We start from the raw sequence: 25,396 nt of genomic DNA, 5'->3' as shown, positions 1-25,396 counted from the left end.
TTAGAAAATGTTTGCCATTTTTCCAAGCTTTAAGAGCAAGAAATAACTTCAGATGGGTAGATGAATGCCAAGTAGCCTTTGATTAATTAAAACAATTTTTATCATCCCTTCCATTACTTTATTTGCCAAAACCGAGCAAGGTACTATTTCTTTATCTTGCAGAAATTAAGGAGACAATTAGCTTGGTTCTCATGAGAGAAGAAGAAGGCGGGCAGAAGCCAATATACTACACTAATCAAGTACCGAAAGGATCTAAACTGAATTACCAAATCTTGAAAAAGCTCGCCTATGCAGTCTTATCAGTGATAACTAAATTAAAGCCTTACTTTGAAGCCCACACCATCGAAGTCTGAACAAATTATCCACTATAGAAGATCTTACACAAACTAGAGACGTCCAGATGTTTAGCAACATGGTTAGTCATCCTCAGAGAGTATGACATCAGATCGTGCCAAGGACAACATTAAAGGCATAAGTACTCACAGATTTTGTGGCTGAGCTAACTCCAGTTCCCAAAAGAAAAGAAAAACTAAAGGAACAGTGGATTGTTTAGGCAGAGAAAGCATCAAGTTCTTCCAGTGTAGGAATAGGAGTAGTACTAGAAGCACCACATAAAGCAAAATTAAAATATGCAGCAAAATTATCATTCTGAACAACAGACAATGTAGCTACATACAAAGCCATCCGTATGCATTATGAATCATTAAAGAGGTAAAAGCCCAAAAGGTTAACATTTATTATGACTCACAACTGGTCGTTAATCAATTGCAGGGAAATTTCCAAGTAAAAGACCAAAACTTAGGAAGATACAAGCTATAGATCTAAAACATGTTAGCATAAATTCGAGCAGATAATAGAGATGTAAACAGCCTCCAAGTATCGAGGAAGGAAAATCAATAAGCTAATATTCTAGCAAAAGCAACAGCAGCAGGCGAACAACATTTTTCTGAGCCCATCCCTCTGGAAGATATAACAACACCAATTGTAGACAAAGAGGAAGAAGCATTCCCAATCAAAATTGGAAAAACATGGATGACACCTATTTTTTGCTACCTCGATTAAGGTACACTTCCAGAAGATCAACTTAAAGACTAAAAGATAATACAGAGATCAGCAAGGTACAACATACTCGATGGCTAGCTGTACAGAAGATCCTATCTCCAACCATGGCTAAAATGCATCAGTAAATAAGATGGTTAATTAGTCTTGCTCGAGATCCATAAAGGACTGTGCGGCGCCCATGAAGAAGCAAGAACAATCACCAAAAAAGCATTCAGGAAAGGATTCTTTTGGCCTACCACAGTACAGGATGCTAAAGAGTTGGTATAAAAATGCTAAAAATTCTAGGAACGCAGTAATATTCCTTGCTAGCCAACAGAAAAACTTTCAACAATCGGCAGCCCTTGGCCTTTCTACCAATGAGGCATAGACATTCTCATGCCTTTTCCAATGGCTTTAGGATCCCGCAAATATGCCATTGTTCACTTCACCAAATGGTCGAAAGCCAAAGCATCATAATATATAATAACAGGCCGAGCAATCACTTTCGTCGAAGAGAATATTTTCTATAAGTTTGAAGTTCTTAAAGTTATGATAACAGACAATGATACTCAGTTCGTTAGTGAAAAAATTTAGAAAGCTGTGTATTGATTGGGGAATCGACCTTCATTTTGCCTCAACATATCACTCACGGAGGAACAAAATGATCAAAGTCACGAACTAACAATTCTTCATGAACTTAAAAGATAACTAAGCCAACCAAAAGGGGCATGGCCCGACCATCTGTCGAACGTCTTACAGGCCTGTCGAACTACACCAAGATTAGCAACAAGAGAAATACTATTCTTACTTGCATATGGTTTAAAGGCAGTAATACTGGTAGAAGTCAATGTTTCATCAATATGAACAGAACACCACGAGGAAGCTTTACAAGAGGATGATTTGTGATTTAATTTCAATATAGCGGAAGAGCTAAGAGAAACAGCCTTTGTTCAAATGGCACAGTACAGGAAAAAATGATCAACATGTATAACAGAAAAGTCAAAAGTTGAGCATTTATGGTTAGAGACTTGGTTCTTAAAAGAGTTGATGTCACAGGAGGATTAGCTAAGATAGGAAAGCTAGGATGCAACTAGGTTAGACCTTTCATCATTTCAAAAGTTATCTGCCCGGGATCTTACAAACTAGTGGAGAGAGATGGGAGGATACTGCCCTGAGCTTGGAATCTCTGTAATCTTCGCAAATACTATCAATAAAGAAGAATTTTTTTGTTTACTCTCTGAAATAAATAAATTAAGAGTGTTTAGTCTATCCACAGTGATAGTTTACTAGACTAAATAAGTTAAGGGTGCTTAGCTTATCTATGGCGATAGTTCACCAAGCTAAATAAGTTAAGGGTGCCTAGCCCATCCACAACAATATTCTGTGAGGCTACATAAATTAAAGATGCCTAGCCCATCTATGACAATAGTCTGCCAAGTTAAATAAATTAAGGGTGCCTAACCTATCCACGGTGATAGTTTGCTAGGCTAAATAAGTTAACAGTGCCTAGTCTATTCATGACGATAGTCTGCCAGGCTAAATAAGTTAAGGTTGCTTAGCTCATTTACGGCGATAGTTTGCTAGGGTAAATAAGTTAAGGGTGCTTAGCCCATCCATAATGATAGTCTGCCAGGCTAAAGTTAAGGGTGCTTAGCCCATCTATGATGATAGTTCGCTATGCTAAATAAGTTAAAGGTGCTTAGCCCATTTACGGCAATAGTTTACCAAGCTAAATAAGTTAAGGGTGCTTAGCCCAATCCATGATTATAGTCCATCAGGCTAAATTAGTTAAGAGTACTTAACTCATCCTCGGTGATAGTCTGCTAGGCTAAATAAATTAAGAGTGCTTAGCCTAATCCACTGTGATAGTCTGTCAGGCTAAATTAGTTAAGAGTGCTTAACTCATCCTCGGTGATAGTATGCTAGGCTAAATAAATTAAGAGTGCTTAGCCTAATCCACAGTGATAGTCTGTCAGGCTAAATTAGTTAAGGGTGCTTAGCTCATCCATAACCCAACCCATCAAATAGCGATGGTTTTTCCATCTAACATGATAATAGTTGGCAATAGATAACCCATCTGCATAACCGAACAAAATGCTTGAACTTAAAAGGAGGGACTAAAAGAAGCATTCCCAAAACAAATTATCATACCTCTTTTCGATTAAGGTAACTCCTTACCCAGTAAAAACTTATCTAACCAAATATGATCATTTTTACATCCATGACATATTGCCTAGGCAAATTGCCATTAAAAAGGATTGGGTTCATGAAGGTAACTATTAATTATTCCAAAGCATATCAAAGTACTAAGTTATCCTTTACTTTAATATGGTAAACTTTGCTGTAATACCGATTGCTAATTTGCCATTGTGAAATCATTACTCAGACCAAAGGTCTGAACTTTTTTTACTTGAGAAATTCTGTGAGCACTTCATCGATTATTAATCACCCTACACCATTTAATTATTAGTAACTTTGCTCGGTCTGCGAGTCTGAACATTCATTACTATATTGATACTCACAAAATCACACGCTACATCAAGGATAAGAAAAAGGAAATAGGATATTCATTCATTTAAAGTTTTGTACAAAAAAGATCAGGCAGAGGGACCTACTTCATTCTCATCCCCCTGTGCAGTTATATTCTCCCCCATCCCTTCCTCTTCGACCTCACTACCATCGAGAGTATTTACCCAGGAGAAATCATCTCCTGGATAGCAACTCTGGAGTTCAACGACAATGTCATTCTGGGCTTTGATATAAATGTTAGCCAAACGTTCATCGGTGGTGGCGAGCTCAGTATCTTGGTCTTCAATCTTCTTTTTCAAATTGGCTTGCTCTGCCCAAGTAGTCTCCAGCTCAGCCTTAAAACCTTTTACCTCTTCTTTTAACTTTTGAAGCTTGCCTTCCTGCTATAGAATCTTCTTTTTAGAGCTAAAGACTGACTCAGTAAATAGAGCAATCTCTAATTCTTGTGTATCAGCATGCCCCTTCAATGCTCGATTTCATTCACAAAGCAGTTGAGTACAAGCTATTGCTCCATTTATAGAGTTATGGCTCAAAGGGCGAGCTCATCATCATCATCATCATCAAGGTCGAGGTAAGCTCGATCAATCGAAAGAGTGTATCACTTGGCAAACAAGTAGCGAGCTTGAAATTCTCGATCACTGACTGCCCGAATAAAAGCTACTCAATGGTCTGTTGAGTAGCAGGATGAGAAGTTAAAGGCAGAGCATCATCAGCTCTTGCTTTTGTGACCAGAGGAATCACTTGCTGATCACCACCAGCTGGAGAAACCAACAGCTCAGTCACCTTGGCTGTCTTTAGTGTGAGAAAAGTGGAAGAGTCCACAGCAGGATGAGCCCCAGTCTTTTATACTTTCGTATAAGTTATTCAACGTTCTTAGCTCGGCTCATCATTTCTGCATAGAGGAAAATATCTTAGTAAGTATCAAAAATCACAAAGCAAGAGTTAAAGTTTTAACCCTTGATTGGGATATTATTATAATGCTTGGCAGCCATTGGGTCCCTAGTCACATAAATAGAAGACCGAGTGAAGCCTTGATCGATATTTTATTTGACTGAATAATAGTCTTAATCTCCCAAACTATAGCTTTTTCCTCAGCATTCAATTGCACCTTTCTCACCTTCTTATCAGCTAAACAGTTTCAGCTTATTTGTATGCCTCACCACTGTTTGTCCATTGTGTTCTCCATAAAAAAGAATATGTCTTTCCATTTCTTCAAGGAAGATGAGAGACCAGTAAAAAGACCATCCCTTTTTGAGCACGAAACTGCCAAAATTCCTCATTGTCTCTAATATTAAGCTAAAAGAACACAGAGAAGATGCCAGCCGAGGCATAAAGCCTTTTTCTCTGACATAAAGCTCAGAAATGGGATAAGAGCTTCCACGAGTTGGGATGTAATTAGAGGATGGACAAGTGATAGTACTTAAGAATCTCAACGTCCAGAGGATCTAGTGGTAATCTTAGGCCTGATTTCAATTGCTCTTCGTACAGAGCCATGTGAACCAGATTAAAAAAAGAACTATCTGCTTAACTACTTTGACCAGTGAGTGACAAGAAAAACCTATCTTTGTCGATCCCATATAATTTTGATAGGTCTAAGAGATCCTAACCATTCAAACAAGATGGCAATTCAGAAACACTAGGAGGCACTTTTGCTCCAAAAGAACTCAGGCCAACATTGGTAGGAGGTTGAGATCTGATGGCAGCCGACAAAGCAGAGGGACTAATAACCTCTGAAACCTCGACACCATCGTGATGACAGTGGTCTGATTCCAAAAATAGCTCTTGAGTATTAGTATCATGGCTATAAATGATTTTGATAGGTCTAGGAGATCCTAATCATTCAAACAAGATGGCAATTCAGAAACACCAGGAGGCACTTTCGACCTAAAAGAACTCAAGCCAACATTGGTAGGAGGTTGAGATCTGATGGCAGCTAACAGAGCAGAGGGACCAATAACCTCCGAAACGTCCACACCATTATGATGACGGTGGTCTGATTCCAAAAATAGCTTTCGAGTATTAGTAACACTACTATAGACGATTTTCGACGAAAGGGGAGTGGCATTCAAGCCCCGATTCTCACTAACGTCACTCATGATTCGAAGAAAATTATATGGGACAAATAAAAGAAGAAGAAAAAGAAGAAGAAGAAGAAATGAACTTGATTACCTTCAAAATAGAGGAGTTGCTAAAAAAGAACTCATCGGAGACTTGGAGATAATAACTGTAACGGCCCAGCCCACTAGTGATATTGTCCGCTCTGGACCGAAGCCCTCACGGTTTTAAAACGCGTCACTAGGAGTTACGAACCATCAACTTATAAACCCAGCATCTCTCCCGTGTTTTGCCGATGTGGGATTTGCCTAAGGTGTTACAATCCACCCCCCTTATGGGACTCAGCGTCCTCGCTGAGGTTTGCCCCACCATCGCTCAAGGTTGCATGCGGAGCGGCTCTGATACCACAAATGTAATGGCCCGGCCCACTAGTGATATTGTCCGCTCTGGGCTGAAGCCCTCACGGTTTTAAAACGCGTCACTAGGGGTTACGAACCACTAACTTATAAACCCAGCATCTCTCCCGTGTTTTGTCGATGTGGGATTTGCCTAGGGTGTTACAATCCACCCCCCTTATGGGACTCAGCGTCCTCGCTGAGGTTTGCCCCACCATCATTCAAGGTTGCACGCGGAGTGGCTCTAATACCACAAATGTAACGGCCCGGCCCACTAGTGATATTGTCCGCTCTGGACCGAAGCCCTCACGGTTTTAAAACGCGTCACTAAGAGTTACGAACCATCAACTTATAAACCCAGCATCTCTCCCGCGTTTTGCCGATGTGGGATTTGCCTAAGGTGTTACAATCCACCCCCCTTATGGGACTCAGCGTCCTCGCTGAGGTTTGCCCCACCATCATTCAAGGTTGCACGCGGAGCGGCTCTGATACCACAAATGTAACGGCCCGGCCCACTAGTGATATTGTCCGCTCTGAACCGAAGCCCTCACGGTTTTAAAACGCGTCAATAGGGGTTAAGAACCATCAACTTATAAACCCAGCATCTCTCCCGTGTTTTGTCGACGTGGGATTTGCCTAGGGTGTTACAATAACCAGAGAATCAAACAAAACAGAGAAAATGAAATGGTAAGCGAAAAAGGTCAATTTTATAGGAAGAAGCATAAATGCTTTTCAAAATACAAAAACCATCATCATTATGCCATCAAAAAATGGTTTACCTTCCCGAGAGAAAATTTTAAACGATAGCTATTAAATTAAATATGGCACGCTAAACTATGATAGTTATCCGCAAGATAACACGATAACCAAAAAGAACCACATACAATAGAGATATCCTAGCTGGATGAGCAGTAACACGAGCCTAATGATTCATAAAGACCAGGGGGGGGGGAACTAATGATACTACTCACTTAAAATTCAAGACAAATAGTTAAAATGCTACACAAATATCCAATGTGACAATCAGAAAGGTCAAATATTGTTAAAAGACCAAGCAAGCCAAACAAAGCACAATTGGACTTAAACAATACCGAACAAACACTTTCCCTAGTCCTGCAAGGCAAACAAAAGATATACCAAGCAATAGTCACATCAGTAATGAAGCAAAAATCGAATTTTACAGAGATAATCTCAGCATGTTAGTTGAGATTATCTCTATAAATAAAGCAATGGCTATTTTCCTAAAAAGCCTAAAACTACCAACTAAGTAACTAGAAATAAGATACGTATATTCTCACTCTCTAAATCTCATTACATTCTTTTTCATATTTTCACATCCAGTTCTTTGACTTGAGCATTAGAGTGGCTTGTTAGAGAGCCACCCCCCTCACCTTTTTCTTTATTACAGGTCTATATGGAATTAGGACCGGACCCTAAGAACTCACGGCAACCTCACTATCCAAATTCTTATCTATTATTGAGAATCAATTTCAATTATCCATTCATAAGGTAAGAATTGACAATGGAATAAAATTTTTAAACCAAATTATTTTTCAGTTACTTTAATATAAGGGAAATTTACACTAAAAGTCTTATGTTTACTCTCCCCAACAAAATGGTGTGGTGGAGAGAAAACATAAATTTTTGTTATAAGTTGCCAGGGCCTTGATGTTTACTTAAGGGATTTTGGGGAAACTGTATTCTTATAGCTACTTACTTTATCAATAGACTTTCTACTGCTATTCTAAATTGGAAAACTCCATATAAGGTCCTTCATGCCAAATCATCTGATTATGCACATATGAGAGTATTTGAATGTCTTTGTTTTATGACAGATAACAGACCCTCTAAAACAAAATTTGAACCTCGAGCCTTAAAGTGTGTGTTCCTTGGTTATGCTTTAGGTTATAAGGCTTATAGAGTGTATGATCTCAAGACTCATATTATTCATATTTCTAGAGATGTAATTTTTCATGAATCAATATTTCTTTTTAAAACCATTTACTCTTCTAATGTAATTAGTGTTCTCGTTCCTCTTATTCAATCTCCTAAAATTCATTAGCATCCTAATCCTCTTGGTTCTTTTTCTGAAAATATAACCCTTAGTAACCCTATTCGTATAGATTTTATTATTCAATCTAATAACACTGTGTCTTCTCCTCCTATTGCTACTAGGAAAAGTACTAGAAATAGAAGTAAACCTCAATGGTTGCAAGATTTTGTTGCCACAGTTCAATATGTGAATTCTTCTGCATTTTCAACTGTTAATTTCTTTAGTTCAACACCTATAGGTATGACTTTTCCCTTTCCTAAATTTCCCTCATTTTCATCAATTTAATTTAATCAAGCATATATAGACTTTGTTGGCAATGTTTCTATTGCGTATAAACCTACTTCTTATCATTGTGCTAAGAATGATCCTAATTGGGTTTCTACTATACAAGTTGAACTATCAACTCATGAATACATTAATATAGGGTTCTCACATCCTTACCACCTAGCAAGAAATCTATTGCTTCCAAATGGGTTTACAAAGTCAATGTTATTATGTGGCTTGAATTTCGGATATATCTTTATGGACTTGAATTGTGACTCGACTCGAAAGTTTTTCATTGCGACCCAATTGGGATAAAAAGTGAGCCTTGTGGTAGTAGCAGAAGGCACAGGCTGATAATGGACTAGTATAAATACTGTAATATTCTGCCCTTTATAGTAGAGTTATGAGATATTTGGGAAATACACTAGGAGTTAGAGTTTGAGAGTTTTGAGTAATTGTATTTCACTTTTTTTTATCATAATAGAATTTTTTTTTTCTCTTATCTTGCCCGTGGATGTAAATCTTATAGTCAAACCATGTAAATCTTATATTATTCTTCTTATCTTTTCTTATACTATGTGATTGTGCGATTGTATATGTGCCTTAGATTTGCATGCCTACTATAACATATTGGTATTAGAGCTTTATGGGTGCAATTTAGGGTTTATAGATGGCGTCATCTTCAATGAAGTTTGAGGTTGAGAAATTTGATAGTGGATCGAGTTTCAGTCTATAAAAAATTAAAATCAAATCTTCCTTGATCCCACAAGGTCTATGAAAGGCAATCGAGGATAACTTTTCAGAGGATAAGAAGGAGGCAGAGAAAGCTAATCTGAAGGAGAGAGCCTTGAGTGTGATTTTCATGAGAGTAATGAATAATGTTCTATGTAAGATTACTGGTGAAAGCTCAATGTTTGCATCATGGAAGAAATTTGAGGAGTTGTACTCTGTAAAATTATTGACCAATTGTCTGTATCTGAAGAAAAGGCTATACAATTTGACAATGAGCAAAGTGCATCCATTAAAGAATATTGAATGAATTTAATTCAATTATCATTGACCTGAAGAATATTGATATTGATAATAATAATGAGGATTAGGCCCTTATTGTGTTATATTCTTTGCCACTATCCTATGAGACTTTTATTGATACTTTATTGTATGGGAAAGACAGTATTTTACTAGATAATGTTAGTAATTCTCTAAAATCGAAGGAGTTAAAAAAGAATTTTCTAGATAATAAAGAAAAATTTGAGGGGGAAGGTTTGGTGAGCAAGCAAAGAACACAATCAAGATAAGGTTCTTCCAGTAGGAAGAAATCGAAAGCCAGATTTAAGTCAAGAATGAAAAAGGCTAACTGTTTTGAGTGCGAGGAGTAAGGTCACTATAAGAGAGACTATCCTATGTTAAAAAATAAAAAGAAAAGCAAATAAAAAGTTCTGTGAATGTGATTGACAAGTTTTACAATTCAGATGGCGATGACAGTGCTGAGAAAATTTTATTCGTAAGTTCAAATCATGGATAGAATTTTTGGATTGTTGATATTGGTGCTACTTATAACATGTGTCCACACAAAAAACTGGTTTGTCACTTACAAATAGATGAGTGGTAAGGTGTTTCTGGGCAATGATCGTGCATTACCTATGGAAGGAATTGGTAACATCAAATTGAGGATGTTTGATGGCATTGTCAGAACTATAGAGTGTTAGCACGTTTTAGGACTGAAGAGGAACCTGATTTCTCTTGGGACACTTAACTTTCATAGATCCAAATACCATCTAGAGAATAGAGTTCTCAAAGTGTGTAAGGGCTTTATGGTACTCATGAAGAGCAATTTGGTTGTAGGATTGTATTTTGTATAAGGCAGTATAGTTTTAGGGGAAGTTGCAGTAGCATCCGGAAGCAATAATCAGAATTAGACTCAATTATGGCATCTGTATAATGGTTATATAAGTGAAATACGGTTATTTGTGTTGAGCAAGTGGGATTTGTTAGATAGGCAGAAAACAAAATCTATGGACTTTTGTGAATACTATGTGCTTGGCAAATAGACTAGGGTAAAGTTTGACAAAAAGGAAGTGCACAAGACTAGAGGAACATTGGATTACGTCCACTCAGATCTATGGGGTCCTAATAGAATCCCTTCTAAGAGCAATTCTAGGTACTTCATAACTTTAATTGATGATTACTCTTAGATGGTTTGGGTGTATTTCTTAAAACCAAAAGATAGAGCATTTTCAACTTTTATAAAGTGGAAGATAATGATTGTGAAGTAGATAGAAAAGAAGGTCAAGCATCTTAGAACTGATAACGAATTAGAATTTTGCAATCGTGAGTTTGATGCATTCTACAGTAATAAAGGTATTGTAAGATATCACACTTTTACAAGGACACCACAATAAAATGGTATTATAGAATGCATAAATAAAACGCTTTATGACAAAGCACAAAGCATACTCTCACTTCAAGATTGGGAAAGGATTTCTAGGTTGAAGTAATTACTATAGCCTGTTTCTTAGTTAATAGATCTCCATCTATAGTTATTGAGTGTAAAACTCTTTTTGAGATGTGGTCTAATGCACTTGTTGATTACTCTCAACTGAGAGTGTTTAATTACCCTGCTCATGCTCATGTGAGAGATGCTAAGCTTGAGTTGGGGGTAAGAAAATGCATATTTTTAGGGTATGCATCTGGAGTAAAAGGCTGTAGGTTGTGGTGCAATGATCCAAAGTCCCCCAGGATTAATTATCTGTAGGGATATAACATTTATTGAGTATGCTTCATTAGATAGTCAGATGGAGAAATCAATAGCAGAATCAAATCATGATGTTAGAGAATAGGTGGAGCTTGAGATTGGTACTCTAGCATTTTAGTCCAGTGATTCAGAGGATAAGGTGCAAGATCCTGATCAATAAGAGGATGCACTTGAGCAACAATAAAAGGAACCATATAGCGTTATAAGTAGTAGAGAAAGAAGACAGATCAGACCCCGCAGAGATATTCATATGCAAATCTAATTACGTTTGCTTTATCAGTTGCTGAGACAATTAATGTGCACGAACCCAACAATTGTAGAGAAGCTATTTCTTATTTAGATGCAAATCAGTAGGTCGATGCTATGGGTGAAGAAATGAAATATTTTCACAAGAATCATACTTGGAAGCCTATAATATTGCCTAAGGGACAGAAAGTGATAGGCTACAAATGGGTGTTTAAGAAAAAGGAAGGCACTCCAGAGGTTGAAGCACCTTAATATAAGGCACAATTGATAGCAAAAAGCTTTACTCAGAGGGAGGGGATTGACTCTAATGAAGTGTTTTCTCTAGTTGTGAAGTATAGTTTTATCAAGGTCTTACTTACTATAGTTGCTCTTCATGATCTAGAGCTCAAGTCATTAGATGTGAGGACAACATTTTTTTACATGGTGAGCTGGAGGAGAAAATTTATATGAGTCAGCTTGAGGGCTTTATCATTCTAGGTATCAAAAACCATGTTTGCTTGCTTAAGAAATCTTTCTATGGTTTGAAACAATCGCCTAGGCAGTGGTATAAAAGCATGTATTAATAATGGTTGGTAATGGCTTTATTCGTAATTCATATGATAGTTGTATGTATCATAGGAAGCTTTTAGATGATTCCTTTCTCTATTTGCTATTGTATATGGATGGCATGCTTGTTGCTACTAAAAGCATGTCACATATTAACATTCTAAAAAAGTAGTTGAGTGATGAGCTTGAGATGAAGGATTTAGGTATTACAAAGAAGATACTGGAAATGGAAATTATTAGGGATAGAAGTGGGAAGCTTTTCTTATCTCAGTAGGCCTATGTTGAGAAAGTGCTTAAGCATTTTAATATGAATAATGCTAAGCTTGTGCGTATTTTGTTTGCTACCCATTTCAAGTTATCTATAGACATATCACTAAAAATAGATGAGGAGATGGAGTACATGTCCAGTGTTTCTTATTCGAGTACTATTGGTAGTATCATGTATGCTATGGTTTGCACCCAACCTAACATTTCACATATAGTTAGTGTTATAAGTAGATATATGGTATGTCCTAGGAAGAAGTAATGGCAGGCAGTGAAATGGGTTCTGAGGTATTTGAAGGGTACTACAGATATTGGTTTAACATTTGATAGGGCTAATATGAGTGATTCAATTGTTGGCTATATGGATTTAAATTTTGCAGGGGACTTAGAAAAGAGGAGATCTTTGATATGTTATTTGTTTACTCTTTCTGGAAGTGCAATCAGTTGGAAGGCAACATTGCAAGTTACAGTTGCTTTGTCCACCACAGAGGTTGAATATATGGCTTTAGCAGAGGTAGTAAAGGAATCTTTATGGTTATAGAGTTTGGTGGCTGATCTTGGGTTGATATAGAATAAGCTAACAAGATTTTATAATAGTCAGAGTGCAAGACTTCTCACAAAGAATCAGATGTACAAAGAATGAACTAAACACATTGATGTCAGATATCACTTCATTTGAGACATTGTATCTTAGGGGATTAAAGTTGTGCAAAAAGTCTCTATATATGATAATCTAGTAGATATGATGACTAAGGGAGTCCTAGTTAGCAAGTTTAGGCATTGCCTAGACTTGGTGTTTATAGTGCTTAATAGTGCCCTTGTGAGGACATATGGCAAGACAAGTGTTGAGATGATTTTGTTGATGATGTAGGAAATTCAAGCAAAGGGAAAGAATTATTATTATGCGGTTTGAATTTTGGATATGTCATCATGGACGCGAATTATTCTCTGACTCGAAAGCTCTGCGCTGCAACCCAATTGGGATAAAAAGTGAGGTCTGTGGTGGTAACAGAAAGCCCAGGCCGATAATGGACCAGTATAAATATTGTAATATTCTTCCCTTCGTAGTTGAGTTATGAGATTATTTGACAAACACACTGGGGTTAGGGTTTGAGAGTTCTGCGTGATTGTATCTTACTCTTTTCATCGTAGTGAAATTTTTTTTTCTTTTGTCTTGCCTGTGGACATAGAACTTACGGTCAAACCATATAAATCCTATATTATTCTTCTTTTCTTTTCTTATACTATATGTTTGTGCGATTGTGTGTGTCTTAAATTTGCATGCCTGTTATAATAGTCAAATATAAGGCTAATGGGTCAATAGACAGGTATAAAGCTAGGCTTGTGGCTAAGGGATATAATCAAATTGTTAGTCTTGATTATACTGATAGTTTTTCTCCTATTGCAAAGCTAGTTATTGTCAGATTAGGTTTTGCTATTGCTATAAATCACTACTAGCCTATTCATCAAGCTGATATCAATAATGCATTTTTGCATGGTTTCATTGATGATCATCTTTACATGGTGCCTCTAGAAGGGTATACTAAAGCTTCTCCTAGACAAGTTTGCAAACTTGTTAAATCTCTTTATGGACTTAAACAAGCTGGTAGACAGTGGAATAAGGAATTTACTTCTAAACTAAAAGAATTTCTGTTTGTTCAATCTACTGCTAATTATTGTATGTTTATAAAAGCATTTGGTTTTAATTTTATAGTACTTCTAGTCTATGTTGATGATGTGTTAATCATAGGACCTTTAGAATAGCATATAGCTGATTGCAAGTTGTTTCTTGGTTAGATGTTTATGATTAAAGATCTTGGTTATGCCAAGTATTTCCTTGGCATTGAAATTGCCAGATCATATTCTAGTATACATCGTAGCCAAAGGAAATATATTTTGTATTTGATTATTGATGCTAGTTTGAATGATGCTAAGTTCATAACTTCTCTGATGGTTCAAAATTTAAACCTTTATGATGACATTGGAGTTGTTTTGCCTGATCCAGAACCACACAGGAGGCTCATTGATGGATTGCTTTACTTGAGTTTAACCAAGCCTAATATTACATTTCCTATGCAGCAGCTTAGTCAATTTATGCAATGTTGAAGGCAGCCACATTGGGATACGGCAATTCACATTTTGAAATAGTTAAAAGGTTGTTCTTCTAGAGGCATTTTGTTCCCTATCACTAATTCTTTAAAGCTTCAGGCATATTGTGATGCTGACTGGGCTTCATGTCCAAATTCTAGAAAGTGAGTCATAGGATATTGCATATTTTTGGGCTTTTCTATGATTTCCTAGAAGTCTAAGAAACAAGCAATAGTAAGTAGGAGTTCTGCTGAGGCAGAGTATCATAGTATGGCATCTACACTTTGTGAACTCTAATGGATAACTTATTTACTTCAAGATTTCAGGTGCCGATTCAGCTTCCAATTAAGCTTCATTGTGATAATCAAGCTACCATACATAATGGTACAAATCTTGCCTTTCATGAGCGTACTAAGCATATTGACATTGACTGTCATGAGGTTCGAGAGCAGCTACTTAAAGTTTTCATCGACCTAATTCATGTTAACTCTCAACTTCAACGTGCAGAGTTGTTTACTAAGTCCCTTGCAGTACCTTCTTTTTTTGTTTTTGTTGTCCGAGATGGGATTGATGATTGTATTTATTTATTGAAACAGTGCGTATTGGATTAGTTTTTTTATGGTAGTTTCTTTTCTTTCTTAGTTTCTTTGTATAAATAGAACATCTGTCCTATTTTCTCATTTGGTCATAATAAGACAAAAGTTTCTTCCTTATCATTTTCTTTGTTTGACAATTACAAAATTCTTAATTTTGTTCATGCCTCAAGCTGCACCCAAGAGCTAAAAACTACAAACAATGTGGACAAGCCACAAGCAAATCCTGGTTACGATATCCAAGAAATTGCAAATCTAAAGATAGATTCCATGAAGATTTCACATGCTTTAGACCTCATGCCACATAGCAACATCCTAAACGCAGGCCACTAAAAAATATAATACCTGCTTAATTCAGGCATAACCGTGAAGTCCAGCAGAGCAAAATTAACAAAATTAGCTTCAATCGCACCAAAGAGAGAACCTGCTAAACCCGAACCAATGCCACCACTAATCTCATAAATTGATTCTTCTCTTTTTCTTTGTATAATTATTTTCTTTTCTTGCTTGAATCAAGACCTTTTCATTGCAGGAATTATCAACTAGCACTTATCTAAAATCATCATCTCTTTCTTAGTATAATAACCCAACAATTCCAATGACTTCAGTGGCTCTCACTGCACACACCTCCACTTTGTTTTTATCTTTCTCCTGGGTCTCACCACTGCATGCTACTGCACACAAACTTTTGTGCACTAATGGCCTTCCACTAACTACTCAAACATGGCCACGTTCTCCATTTTATAACAATTGGACAGAGTCCAATTTAGACTCGCAAATTCCAGTACCTTTTATGGTTGTTGATTTCATACAAAATAAAATTACTTTATTGAAAAAATAAAATGATTTTACATAAACTTATAACTCATGAATTTATAAAATGATTTTTTTCCATAAAATAGTTAATTACAAAAAATTTATTAACTTAATGAAAAAAATAAAGTTTCCTTACATAAAAAACACTTATAATATATTTTTTTAAAAAACTAATAGATAACATTTAATAAACCTGTTCCTATAATTTTTTAATAAAGATTGTCATATAATTGATCTATTAGAATTTTTAAAAATAGTATATTTTTTAACATGAAGAAACTTCAATTTTTTTTTGTTAACTTAATAATTTTTTTCATAATTAATTATTTTATGAAAAAAATATCAATTTGCAAAAATCTTATAAAATGAATTGTAAAATTTTGTTAAATTATCTTATTTTTCATAACAAAGTAAATTTACATTGTAATAAAACCAACTAACCATAGAATAAGATTTAGAGAACCATTTGGTTTTATGCCTGGTAGATCTACAATAGAGCTTATCTTTCTATTAAGAAAATTAATGAAAATTTCTAAGGAGAGGAAGAATGATCTCTACGTGGTATTGACTAATCTAGATAAGGCATTTGATAGAGTACCAAGAGAAGTTCTTTGGTGGATGCTAGAGAAGAAATGAGTCAATTTTAAATATATTAATATCATTAAGGACATATATAAAGGGGTGGTTGCAAGTGTAAGAGCAGTGGTAAGGGATACAGACAAGATACCCATATTAGTGAGTTCACACCAGGGATCTATTTTGAGCCTATGCTTGTTTACCTTAGTTAAGGATAAGCTAACCAATCATATTCAAGATAATGTTTCATAGTGCATGTTATTTGCAAATGATATTATCTTATTGGAGACAGACTCTTAAGTGTAAGGTTTTTTTTTTTTTTTTTTTTTTTTTTTATCGAGAGATAGACACACACACACGACTCAGTGATGGAATGGACACTTGTTAAAATCATAACAATTTTAACAAGGTCTTTATTTCAATATAAGTCACACACGCACACTGTCCACAACTGATGTAGGATCCTAAAGGACCATTAAGTGTAAGGGTTTAAGGTATAAGTGGAAGAAGGACGAAATATATGCATTGTGAGCTTAGTTCTCATAAAAGAAATTGAGGGGAAGTCTGATAGGATAGAGTTTAGGATCCCTGACAAAATGAAAGGTAAATTCTATAGAAATGTAGTCAGGGCAGCTATGTTATATCGGAGTAAATATTGGATATTTAAGGTATAACATACTCATAAGATGACCATAAAAATGTAGATACTAAGAAAGATATCTAGTATTACAATAATGAATAAAATTAGGAATAACTGCATCCACCAATGTGTATCTAACACATTGAGGGTAAAATGAGAAAAGGTCAATATAATTAAGATGGTTTGATCATATCTAATAAAAAGGATCAAATTCCTCAATGCAAAAATTATGATAATTTAATGGTAAGAGAGCAAAAAAAGGAAAAGACATAAAATGACATGGAGGAAAACAAAATTAAAAAACTTATAATTTTTTGATATTTGTAGAAATGATTTCATATAGAGTTAAATTGCAAAATAAATAATCTATATAATCGACCCCAACTAACTAGTTTATAATTAAAGTTTGTTATTATTGCATTCATCATCATCATGTATATTTCATATAAACTTAATTTTAACAATAATCAATATAGAATTCTCAAGTTTTTGCATGGTACCAAAGCGCCACGAGTAGTAATCAATATCATAATTTTGAATTTAATTAAAAAAAAAAAGAAATTATAAAATTTCAGACAAAATCGATAAAATCTCGTCAAACCCAATTGACACAGTTATGAGTCGCATGGGTCAATAGGGTGTTATTTTATTTTATTTTATTTTATTTTTTTGTACAAATCGATGTTGTTTTGTACTCGTGACATCCTTTGGTTAATGATACATTGCAACTCTTTACATGACAAAAATATAATATATCATAATTTATAGTTTTTGACATCCCCAACGCAATATTGTTATCCGTTTCTCTAAAAAGAAACTCTAAACTCTCGTTATGGATAATGCAAGTTTATTACTGGAATTGGAAAATCAATTTTGGAAACGACTGTCTATTAAAAATTACATAACATAAATTTAATATTTATTAAATAGTATGATATAATATAATATAATATTATTTTAGTACATTAATATTAAAATAAATTAATATATTAATATCAATATAGAAAAGATTATTGATTATATATTATAAATATAATATTTGTTGAACAATATTTAAAATAAATAATACATCAATTTCACTCTAATTTAACTCGAATAAATTTTAAATTTTAAATTTTAAATTCTTTGTCTTCTTCGTTCATTTTCAGACTACATCGGATTTGAAAACGCTGATCAACATAGAATTCTCAATCAATGAAAGGATTGTTATAAGAATAGTACATGAAGGGGGCAAATGATTGTTAGAATATATCTCTACTTTGTTATGTTCGTATATATAAATAAAAAAATTAAAAAAAAAGAAGCACATGGCAATATTACTTGTGCTCCGTAGATTGGAAAAGGGAAAGAACTTACAGGTATTTTAATGCAGTCGAATAAGCAATCTATTCGGGAATTTGACCAGTTATTGAGCAATTCCTCAATACCCTGTAGGAACCATTGAAGAAATCTTAAATTTTATAAATTTTAATTTCATTATATTGTGAAGCCAATAAAACAATGCAAAAATCATATACTCCATGAGTTTCATTTAGCTTTCAGCTATTATATATTGCTATGTTTTACTTTCAAAATAGCAGCGAGAAAAAATAAGGGAAATTGGTGAAATATGCCGAATGTATTTTTTGGCAGAATTAATTGATGCGATGAAATTCATATCAAATATTAATAGAATTTTATAAAATATTTTATTAATACTATGAGTAATTTTATAATGACTGGAAAAAGAAATTCAAAACTTTTAAAGTGTTTATGATTATAATCAAAACTTTTAAATATGTGCATTATAGCTGAATTTTAGAGTTTTATTTGATTAACAAAATAGTACATTGATTTAAACATTAAATTTAAATATTTTTACTTATTATATAAAATATATTTATAATATAAAATATATTTTATATTTATTTTTATTTGAAATTTTATAGTAAAAATTATTTTTATTGATTAAAATATATTTTAAAATACTAAGCAATTTGAAAATTATATAATAATAAAGTAATCACAAAATAATCACACTGAAAAAATTTTCAATTATTAATTATGTAAAATAATCACATTATAATAAAGTAACCATTAAAGTTATAGAACAAACATAGGTAATTAAAATTATCAATCAAAATTACAAACGATTTTGATATTAACTGTATGGACTATGGAATTGATGGAATATGCAGAATGCATATTTGGGCGAATTAATCAAAATGAACAAGTTCGACATGAGATAGGCTACTCACAATTCAGAAAGATTTGGAGTTGCTTTTTCTGGGAAAGAGACATTGGAGTTCCTTATATCACTAACCCACCTGGAAAATATATATAACAACAGCATTTAGAGCCATTCATAGCGAAATTCTCTCAAATTGAAAATCATACAAGTTGGATTTGTGCTTACAACTTAATAAGAGTGCTTGAATTAAAAATTTCGAGAGGTAGCCCTCCCTCAAATTCATTTCCAATTAGATTCCTGTGGTCAATGCAGTGCAGGGACAGCAGAAAGCATTTCCAATAAAATTAAAGCCTCATTTGAATATCTTGGAACTAATGAACTAATTTATGCAAGAAAAATAAAATCAATGCTCACAGTTCAGTGAGATTGGCCAAGTTGTAATGAACTTTGGTATCTGGCCAGTGAAATTGTTTCCAGCTAGAACACTGCATTCCACTAGTTATGTTTAATTTAATGCAACATCAAATTATCTAGACTGTAAGCTAAAAGAACATGAGGTTGCCAGTACAAGGTTCTCAAAGAGGTAAGCTTGGCATAACTTTTGGGCAGCTCTCCAGCTAACCTGTTTGAACCCAAGTCACTGCAACAATGAAAATTGGGAAGGCTCACCTAATTGATCATGTAATTTCCACACTTATCTTTTGATTTATTAATTAAACATGTAATAATATTTTAATCATAGAAATTATTAATGAATGATGTAATCTTCTCAGCACAATACTAAAGTTGGTTCTTTATTATTAGAAGGTAATTTTTTGAGTCATAAAAATAGTTAGTATAAAAATAAATAAATAAATAATATTAAAACGAGAGTCCTATTCTATATATTAAAAAAAATTCATATAATTGAAAAATATTTTTCACACTTCGAACCAAGAAAATGTTTTCTCCAAATCTAACAAAGATTTTAAGAAAATATTGTAAACCTAAACTTCACTCCATTACTGAAATTTTGCCTTGCTTATAAAAATAAATAAATAAATAAATAAAATTGAACTAAATTATATGGAAGTACTAAAATTGCGATATTTTCTACCATTTTGCCTTTATATTTTTCCATAACTCTTTTATCTTTAATAAGTTTCTTTTGATATTTTATTTAATAGCCAGAATTTTTTTTTTGTATTTTTTATATATTTCATGATATTTCAATTTATAAATATTTTAGAAATTTATTTGGAATTTAATTTCTAAATTTTTAATTTTTAATACATTTTATTTCAATTTTTTTTTAAATTATTAAAAGGCCACGTGACATGTTTGAAATAGTTTTTCATGGTTAAAAACTTATTTTACGCCTATAGGAATTTTTCTACAATTTTCAGGATTTATTTTAAGTTCAGGATAGAATAAAAAGAATAGAAAATAGTATTTGAGTTAAATTGAATTCAAATGAATTTGTATCGAACCAGCTGAATCAGACTGGTCCCTTCATTTTTCTTCCTCTCGCGCAATTGAAAGCCCCAACTTCTCCCCCTTCTCCCGCTTCTTCCTTCTACTACTGGGCATACCCAACCTTGCCAATATCACTGCAACCTCCATCACTAGCAACGAGGCTTTCGATAGCTCCTACATGGCCAGAAGATGATGGCGAGGCACTAAACAATGGTGAACAGCAGTAATGCCGCGCAAGAAAAAAAGAAAAAGAGAAGAGCATAGCATGCGAAATTCCAAGCCATTTTTTGGCTGATTTCGGTGGTCAACATTGGCAATCTAGGTGGTGTTCAACTCCCCTATGAACCTGGCTACCTTTCCTAACCAACTTGGCCTGAAATGGTGGCCGTAAGAGGAAGAACTAAGGAGAAAGAAAATGGGTCTCCACAAGGCTTTCCAGCGATATTCTAGATGATTCGATAGTCAAATTAGCAATCCAAGAACATTGATGAACTCAGCATGCCAAAACTTTTATAGGACTAATCTTGCTCTGATTGGACATCATTTGAAAAAGGCGATCATCGGATGCCTAAATCGATCGGTGAGATTTTTTAGTCTTTTTGATTCTTATAAATTAAATATAATTATATGATAATTATTAACATTGTATTGGCTTTGTTTAGGTGTGATCAAATAGGTTATAACTCATGACACCAGGGAGTAAGTTTTCTGCTCAATTTGGACACTCGACAGCCCATCCCGGAAGATGGGCATGTTTACAGTCGAATCCAACATTTTTAAACATTCCAGATGCGTTCCAGATAGAAGAATTTGCAAAGGTAAACTCAAACTCTAGTTGTATAGTTTTTACCTAGTTTTAGGCAAGCTGATTATTTGAAAAATATTTTTAGCTTAGTAAAATTAAGTAAAATGAATTTAATTAATACAAAAATGATGTAGACAGCCTCCAAGATTATTTTCATAATTTTTAGAGTATTAAAAATAATTATTTAAATTGTAAAGGTGTTAGAGACCCAAGTTAGACACTATAGATTTGAACCCAGGTTATTTTTCTTGTAAATGCCAGATGGACATGTGATGATTGTTGTTGTGGGCTTCAGGCTATTTGGGGTGCTATTGTTGTGTTTTGTTGAGTTTGCTTTCAGGGAGTTAGGTCTAGTTAGAGGAAAAACTCTGCCAAAATTTCATCATGATTCTAGGACTGTTATTTTGCTTCTCTAACTATTTAATTATTTTTAGTTAGTGGTTTGAAGACATGGCTATGTCTATGTAGGTAATTGGAACTAATCGCCTTCTTCTTCTAGTTGGACCAACTATGGTTGGGTCGTCAGCTATGTGAGTTAGATATTTATTATTTTTGTAATTTCAATATTATTTATATTTTTGGCATGCTCATATATTTTATAAATATATTTACATAGGGGCATTCTTATTACTGCACATTTAATTATTGTTAATATTTATGATTGTCGCCCTGAGGATAATTTGGAGCATATATATATATATATATAGAATTAGATGGGTAGATAAGGCTTGAACTTGTCTCATTGGGATCCGGTCCTTATGGATATCAAGGGTGAAGCATGACTATGAGTTGATGTCGTTAGCCCTCACACTTAGATTTAAGTAAAAGTCCAGCTTAAGTTGAGCTCATTGGTGGGATTTGAATTAATAAAGTTGTTATAGGAGATTAGCTCTCATATTTATGTATGAATATGCTATTCTAGGTGCATGCGTATATTAAAATTATATTTTCATTTGAATATTGGGTGAATTATTTGTTATATGTACTAAATGTGCATTTCATTTTAGGGTTGCACAAGTTTTAGTTGCACAAGTTTTAGGTAGTTATAGAAATTGTATCTATAATCAATATCTAAATTTTTTGAGTCAAACACTCAGTCTTGTTAAATATTTTTTCCTAAATTGCAGGAGGAGCACTTTTCTTTTAGAGTCTAACCTGTAATTTTCCTTGCAGACTATTAAATTATATAATTAGTAAATCTTTATTTAATTAATTTATTTACTTATTTATTTATACTATTATTAGAATTCCGTTGTGACACTAGCATATAAACATATTATATTAATTAATGAAAAATTATGTGTTAAATAATTTATGTATGATGAGTATCAGGTTGAGTTGGGCTCCTCTAGATATGGACTTCTTATGATTATTAAGTTGAGTTGGCTCAAATTAATTTATAATATTTTATTTTATTTTATTTTATTTTATATGCCAAATTTTGAAATTTGGCCTGATTATGGATTTAAGAACGGTGATACTTACTACAGACTTTGAGAATATTATGCTAACCCAAATTATAATGCCAATATGACCTATCTCATGGAGTTGAGTAGTAAGATAATGCCAGAATGAACCCTAATTTTAATGTTGGATTACTGGTAATTATACAATTAAAATGAAATCAGATTTAAATTTGCATTTCAAGTTAAAAGCAAATTTTAACATATAGTCAAATTCAACTGCCCTTTTATTCCAAACCTTTTGTCTAATCGAAACTTACAGGTGTTGGAGCTTGCTCAAGCTTCCAAGTTCTGATGGAAGATGACCTCTGAGATTATTCTCTTGCAATTCCCTAATCAAAACATCTTAATAATAATAATAATAATATAAAGTTGCGGTATGCAGATAAAATGAAAAACCTTGAAAATGATTCTTTTTCGTATGACTTTTTATTTATTTTATACCTTTTCTCTTCTTCAAAATCAGTTTATTTAACTTTCTCAATTAATTTTTCTTCTAAAAAGATGAAATTAATTATTATAAAAATTATATGAATAACCTCATAAATTTGTATTATTGAAATTATTTTCCATTTTTTAATTTATAGTTAGAGAGTCTTAAATGTCAATATTTTATTACTATAGATGCTTCATATTTTAAATTCTTTTTTTTTATTACATTTGCTATATCTTTTACAATTTAAATCATAAAGCTTTTTTTTTTTTTTGGAATTTCACATAAAAAAAATAAAAGGACAATAGTGGTTGGGTTATAATATTAAATTGACTAGTCATTTCGATGTGTAAAATAATCTAATTACTTATATAAGCTCGAATTAAAATGAATTAAATTGCTATTTGACCAATACTCTCTCTAAATTTAACATTTTAAAATCAATCATATTGAACAATTTAAGTAAACAAATCAGACAAAGCAAAACTGAACTATTATAATTTAGTCAGCTTTTAAACCTGATTGAATGAGAAATTTAAAAATATAATTATTTAATTGCATTAAACAATACCATTCAAAACTCTCATTATTTGTTGACTTTAGCACTCATAATTTGTAGGATCTTAAGATGATATCTGTGGTATTTATCTCTTAGCCTAGAATGTCTGTTATTTCTTTTTTTTTTTTTTTTTTTGGATTTGTTTTCCCTTATTAAAAAAATGATGGAGGTTATGGTAATTTTTGTTTAATAAAAATTAATAATGTTGTAGCATCAATGGTGATAATAATTCATAATAACTTGTTCAATAAAAAATATTGCATATTTTTAAAAATATCTTTTAAATAAATAGAAATTATTAAACATATGAATAGAAAAGTACAAAATTAAATAAAGTAAAAAAAGGCAGCGCTCATAAAATGAACACAAAAAGAAATTAATTTTTAGAATATTAATTTTTCGTTGTAGTAAAATTTTTGTATTTTTTTTCTATATTTATCTAACTTAAATTTACTGCAAAAAAGTATTTACTAAAAAAATGATAAATATTATTACATTTTATTAAAATTATTAAATTCTATGATAACTTAAAATATTTCACATTAAAAGCTAAAAAAATTAAAATAATATTATTAATTTTTTTATTTATTTAAAAAAAAACCTTTTTTTTAAGAACAATTCATTAAGTTGTAGATACCTATTTCCTTCATATTTAATTTTCTGAAGGAAACAGGGATTAGAAAATTGAAATTAGTGGAAATCTAATGATGCTAGCAGCATGAGAGTAACGAATATATACATTATCTCAAGATTAGAGAGATTGCCCAATTCATGAGGAATTTGACCAGATAATAGATTGTAACACAGAGACCTGATAAAAAAAAAATAATAATGATTAAAGAGCTATAAAATTTTCCGCGTTAATGAGAACTTACACATACTATGATTCTAATGACACTTACAAATTTTTCAGGGATCGCAAATTTCCCAAAGATGTAGGGATGGAGCCCTTCAGAAAGTTTCTGCTTAGATTGCTGAGGTAAGAAAATAGAATTACATTCAGAAATGAAGAATTTTTTATGAAAAGGTCATAAACAAACCAACTATGCAAGACTTACAGTTCTTTTAAAGCTGACAATTTCCCCAGGCTATATGGTATAGACCCAGATAGCGAGCAACCTTCAAGAGATCTGATCATTATAGTCATTATGTGCAATTATCACTCTCTATTTTTTGAAATTTAGAAAATAAGAAAAAAAAAGTAGAGAGAAAATAGAAAGTTAAAACTTTTATTCTACGTCAATCCAAATTGAAGAGTGTAACATCTCAAGCCTTGTGACAAGTCCCACATTGATGGGAAATAAAAGAGTAAATGAGTTAATATAACTCCTAGCTTAACTACCATAATAACTTGGGTTAATCATGTTGGATCCAATGACAAAGGATCAAAAAGTTATTTGAATCAGTTAGAGCAGTTGTCTTATAGAATGAAAACATCAATTTGTTTTTATAGTTTTCCTAGAGTTGATAAGCAGGTATTTTATTTCAAGTTCACTTTATTATTAATTAGAGAATTGCTCGTACTAATGCTTCTGGCTGCTAATAATTTTAATTTGCATATTTTTCTTTTAATTTTAATTTATAAAAATAAAATAATGTCTTACATTTTTATTATTCATTTTATATTTTATTTTTATTACTTTTTATTTT

The 25,396-nt window shown here is 32.9% G+C and overlaps 1 protein-coding gene across 1 annotated transcript in view; it reads right to left on the bottom strand.

The window, feature by feature from the left end:
- Positions 1 to 24,876, bottom strand: part of LOC110638681 (probable LRR receptor-like serine/threonine-protein kinase At1g53440) — a 42,241-nt gene extending 17,365 nt beyond the window's left edge. The window contains exons 1-9 of the mRNA XM_058135642.1: positions 24,805 to 24,876; positions 24,649 to 24,720; positions 24,486 to 24,557; positions 23,015 to 23,086; positions 19,600 to 19,671; positions 19,446 to 19,516; positions 19,257 to 19,328; positions 19,099 to 19,167; positions 18,218 to 18,289 (exon numbers count right to left, since the gene is read on the bottom strand). The gene's annotated coding sequence lies outside the window, so the exon portion shown is untranslated. The remainder of the gene's footprint in view (positions 1 to 18,217; positions 18,290 to 19,098; positions 19,168 to 19,256; positions 19,329 to 19,445; positions 19,517 to 19,599; positions 19,672 to 23,014; positions 23,087 to 24,485; positions 24,558 to 24,648; positions 24,721 to 24,804) is intronic.
- Between the last annotated feature and the right edge of the window lie 520 nt (positions 24,877 to 25,396).

This window comes from Hevea brasiliensis, chromosome 14 (genome assembly GCF_030052815.1).
Source record: "Hevea brasiliensis isolate MT/VB/25A 57/8 chromosome 14, ASM3005281v1, whole genome shotgun sequence".
Classification (NCBI taxonomy): domain Eukaryota; kingdom Viridiplantae; phylum Streptophyta; class Magnoliopsida; order Malpighiales; family Euphorbiaceae; genus Hevea; species Hevea brasiliensis.
The sequence above is the reverse complement of the archived record's forward strand: the minus strand, read 5'-3'. Positions and strand labels throughout refer to the sequence as shown.